Here is a 5,396-nt window from a genome sequence, read left to right as displayed (position 1 = left end):
TTGCTTCTGGGCAGCTTTGTGAGGAAGCCAGGCACCGGGGAGGGCCCGGCCAGCTCTGCTCACCACGAGGTTGGCCTGGTGAGAGAGAGCCGAAATAATGGCGACCAGAGCTGCTTCCATCACAGACACCGGTGACCCTCTCAGCACCTGCCCTTTCTCTCTCCCCACCTCCACCCTCCTTCCCCAGACTGCCCTGTGCCACGCCAGCCCGGCCAAGGGTGAGCCTGAGGGGGCGGTGAAGGATGGAGAAAAGACAGAGGAGAAGAAAGCTGGGTCTGGGCGGGACGCTGTCCTCTCTGACGGAGTCTCTCTCTGACGGAGAGCGAGCGACGGCGCCACGGGCCACAGGCCGTGTCTTCATTTTACAGCCGATGCCACGAGGCAAAGTGAGGGCGGGTCAAGTTGTTTACAATGTTCTCGTGGGTTTCGATCCTACTCAACTACGTGCACCTGAGCCCTATCAAGCCCACGTGGAGCCCCATATTCGGACCACAGGTTCAAGCGCACAACCACGGCTGTTGGCCATCACTGTGCCGGGAGGCTCTGCCCTCCAGCTGGGACTTGCACGTGACTTTGCCACGAGAGGACTGTGCCCTCTCCTCAGTCCGAGGCTTGAACCTGTCCCAACGCTGTGGCCGCCCTCCACACAATACTGTTCTGCTTAGTGCAACCTCCTGGAGCCCTGCTGTGCGTCAGGCTGCGTGCTTGCCTGGGGACGGGGGACGAAGAGGGCACCTTGGTCAGGGTCCTCTGACTGTAAGCAACAGGTGTTTGCGGGGCCACCCGGGAGCAGCTCGCTCCACTCTGTGCTCTTCCCTCCTAGCGGGTTTGCATCCGACTGAGCGCACAGTAGGTGCGCAGGGCACGCGGCGGCTGGTTCCGGCAACGTCCCCCGATGGCCTCGATTCCCTCTCCAAACACCCTCCCCCAAGGCCCTCCGCGGGCCGGTCAGAGTCACCGGGGAGCGAGAGCCGTGAAGCTCTGCCCGCGGGAGGGTCACCGCCCTGTGGGGAGCCTGGGGAGGGGGGAAAGGGACACAGGGGGAGGAGGTACCCTCTCCTTGCCGCTAGATACCAGGAGAGTAGAAACAGAGACTGCTTCTATATGAGCATAAAACCGGCTCTGACTCACTGGCCTATGTAAGCTTAGCCACCCACCAGCTTCAGACAACTTAATCATTGTTCCCCGCCAGCAAGCCTCAGAGCTCAGGGCCTCCCTCGTCCGTGGCAGGACCCAGAGTCTCTGTATATATAATTGATTTTTCTCAGAGAGGAAGGGAGAGGGATAGAGAGCTAGAAACATCGATGAGAGAGAATCATCGACCAGCTGCCTCCTGCACACCCCCCACTGGGGATGTGCCCGCAACCAAGGTACATGCCCTTGACCGGAATCGAACCTGGGACTTTTCAGTCTGCAGACCGACGCTCTATCCACTGAGCCAAACCGGTTTCGGCAGGACCCAGAGTCTTGTCTGTGCCCTAGGAGACGGGAATCCCAGACCTGGTTTTGAACGTTAACCCTCTAGCTTACCGATGTAGACAGGTAATTCAACCGCCTTGGGCCTCAGTTTACCCAGCTGTGCAGTGGGGTCATAATCCCTCACTTGTGTTGAGGAAACCTTAAAGCCCTGGCCGGCTTGGCTCAGTGGAAAGAGCATCAGCCTGCGGACTGAAGGGTCCCAGGTTCGATTCCTGTCAAGGGCACATACAGGCCTGGGTTGTGGGCTCGATCCCCAGTGGAGGGCGTGCAGGAGGCAGCTGATCCATGAAGCTCTCTCATCATGGATGTTTCTATTTCTCTCTTTTCTTCTCCCTTCCTCTCTGAAATCAATAAAGAAATATGTAATTTTTTAAAAAGGAAACCTTAAAAACAACAAACCATTCAGCATTGTTTTCATGAGACAAATACTTCTGGCAGGGATGCAATAGTTTATCCTGAAAACGAGCTGTGTCTCCTGTGAAGGAGCAGCTTTCAGGTGAGAAAGGTGTCCAGCGGAGATGTTGCTTCTGGGGGAAAGAGGCAGAGACGTGAAGAACAAAGACGCACGGTGAGACTTCTCAAGAAATGACACCCACCCCTCCCGCCGCCAGCTCGGAAAGCGGGGACACTCTGACGCGGGCGCTAACGTTTGGGGTTGAAATCATCATTGTTCAGGAAAAAATGGAACAAAGGACTCCCCTGCCCTCAGGAAGCTCACCAGCCGGCAGGGGAGGGAGGCGGGACTGCTGGCCATGGACATGCATGAAAAGCTTTGAAGAGATAGCGTATCGTTTGTGGAGACTTAAAATGCACTTGAAGTTTCTCTAGAGAAGCAGAAGAGGAGACGATGCAGTAGGTCCTCGGGTTACGTGGGAGATCCGTTCCTATGGGCGACGAACTCCATTTTTGCCGTTAAGATCAAACCTCAGACGAAGAGCAGGGCTGGGATTTGGGATCTTCTGGCTTCCAGTCGGCGTGCTGGCAGCCTCTCACCGAGGCCCTTAGAGAACAGTAACGAGACCACCCGACAAAGAAAGAGCAGCTTCGTGTCCTCCTCATTCGCGGTCTGTTCCCGAGTCCTCCAGGGACAGCGGCCAGGGATGCTCACCCCGTGGCCCGTTCACGAGGACAGAGCCCCTAGAGGACAGAGTCTGGTCAGCCTTTCTGAGCGTCCCCCCAGCACCGAGCAGAGGCTGGCAGAGCCGTTACGGGGACGGGCCTCCGGGCCTCGGGGCAGAGACCTGCGGCACAGGCTCCGTCCAGGCTCTGCCCCCCATGAGCTGGGTGACTCTGTGCAGGACACCTGCCCTCCCTGGGCCTCCGTTTCCTGCTCTGTGATCACAATAGCCCCGATGTCAGAGTGGCATCAGGCAAATTCAACGCTCGAAGACGAGTGTCGGGCCCCTGTGCTCACTCACTAGACGGGAGCTCTGTGTGTCCGCCTCCGGGCACCTCCCGAGCCTTCCCGTTCTCAGCCTGTGTTCTCCAGGAGCCGAGGAGTTTAGGTCTGAGCGCGCTCCTCCGTCCCCATAAAGCCCTTAACGAGGTCACAGGGTGCGATGGTTCCTGAGCAGCTTGGCCCCCAATTCCAGGTGATCCTGCTAAAGGAGCGGGCGCTCCGTACGTATTTGATGATTGAACGAGAGCAGACATTCAGGCTGAGCTGCAGGTGCGCAGTCACATCTCGCCCAAGGTCACCTGGGAGGTGGCAGTGCAGCCCGGCTTTGGACAAAGCATTCCTGTGCTTGTCCCCTCCCTCCTTCCCTCCCACAGAGGCTCAGGCCCTGACAGTCCCCGCCCCGCGCGCCCCTCTCCCCCCATCTACCTCCACTGGTCCCTCCCTGCCTGAGCTGCCTCTCATTCCAGTCGCTAGTCACACAGAAAGCATTTTCTCCGACCTTCCACATGCAAATTCTTTCCAATGGGATTCCTTGGTGTTGGCTCCACCCCAGCCCACACGGCCATAAACATGCGAGTGTCTGCAGCCCGGTCCGGGGATTCCAGAAATAACAGCGGGGCCCTCCGTTAGGATGCCGGGCACAGGAGGGCGTTTCTGCAGGAGGACACTGGCCCCTCCCAGCCCGGCCGCACCCCCCCCCCCCCCCCCCCCCCCCCCCGTCCCTCACAGCACAAAGCAGCCTTTGCCAGCCGACAGGGAGGGGCAGCTGGTGGGAGCACTGGTTTCTGAAAAGTCAGCACCTCCCGCAATGGGTCTGCACGCTCAGAGCTTGCTTGCTTGAGATGCTCTACATCTGCTCCCGTCTCCACTTCCAATCTGAAATGCTTTCCTAGGAGTGGCATCTTTTGCTTTCTTTTGAAATTATTATTATTATTATTATTATTATTATTATTTTAAATGTTTTTATTGATTTCAGAGAGGAAGGGATAGGGAGAGAGACATAGAAACTTCAGTGATGAGAGAGAATCATGGATCCGCTGCCTCCTGGACGCCCCACCCTGGGGATGGAGCCGCAACCCAGGCCTGTGCCCTGACCCAGAATCAAACTGTGACCTCCTGGGTCATAGGTCGACGCTCAACCCCTGAGCCGCACCTGCCGTTCTATTTAATTATTTCTATTTGTCTATTTGCATCCTTTGTTTTCAGGGACCCATTCTCCGTCAGATGGGCTGGAGCGGGAACCGTGGCCAAGTGCGCACAGATGGCAATGCTCACGTGCAGATGACACAAAAGCAGGTTTCCGGGCGCCCAGACAGCCGCCTTTCCTGGGAGGGCACTGGGGATGTGCCAGGAGAGAAGCGAGGGCTGGAGGGCAGTGTCTCCCGGGCACAGGGAAAGGAAGGTGCCAGCGATGACCCCAAATTAACGGCATGCGGGGCAATCTTCCTCGGCTCCCAAGCGCCTGCACTGGGAGCCAGTCAGGAGTCTCCGTCCAGGGAGAGTAGCTTTCCCGGCGTCCCCTCAAACACAAGGCCAGAACACAAAAAGTGTGCACACATAACACAACGGTGTGGAAAATGCGCATTTAGACGCATCATCTGAAAAGGCCGGAAAGAACTCTAAAAATGGTCGCTTTTTGGGGGTAGAGGGGTGGGGAGGGATTAATGGGTGTTTTTCTCCAAAATGATCTTTAATGTCACTTCTCACTTTATTTTTTTCATTTTTTTCATTTTTTATTAAGGTATTATATGTGCGCGCCCCCCCCCCCCCCCCCATTTCTCACGATACCTGGCATTGCCAGGGAGACCTGCCTGGACTTCCTGGGAGAGTTTTACAGGGGGAATTTCAGGTTTTAGGTGCCCAAGTGGGAAACACTTGCATTTCTCATGTCAAAGCCATGCCTGAGCCCCTTTCCCCAGCAGCTCGTTCCTCCTGGGGGGGAATGGGATCGTGTCTAACTCGCAGCCCCGCTCCCAGCGTCCTGCAGGGCCGGGCTCGGTGGAGGGAGCTCCAAACCTTTGTCACGCTCAGGGAGGGAGGAAGGTGGAGGAGAGAAAGGCGCCGGTGCAACCCCACAGCCCAGGGTGTCGCCCTGGCGGGCCGGGCCTGGCCGCGTGGGGCCGCAGCTGCCCCGGGCCGCGCGATGCCAGGCCGCTCTGCACCGCGGCTGCGGCGGGCGAGCCTCTGGCTCCCGGGCCGCACCCACTCGGCGCCGGGGACGCCGGGGAAGGCGGAGGGGCGGGGGGAGCCCGAGGGAGGCGGCGGCGGCAGCGGCATCGCAATGGCAACAGTGACGTCCTTGTACCCTGGATCTAATTGGAGGAAACCCCGTGGCCAGAGCCGCAGCCTGCCGGCCAACCGAGCTTGCCCAGGCCGACCCACCCTGCGAGCCGCCGCGGGCCCGCGCGCCCCGCCCCCCGCGCCCCCTTCCGCGCGCTCGGGCCCCATTGGCCGGCGGCGGCGCGGGGGGCGGGACTCCCTGGCGCCCCTCGGCGCGCCATTGGCCGGCGGGAGCGAG

Source organism: Pipistrellus hanaki (assembly GCF_964339955.1).
Source record: "Pipistrellus hanaki genome assembly, chromosome: 12".
Taxonomy (NCBI): domain Eukaryota; kingdom Metazoa; phylum Chordata; class Mammalia; order Chiroptera; family Vespertilionidae; genus Pipistrellus; species Pipistrellus hanaki.
Note: the sequence above shows the minus strand (reverse complement) of the source record.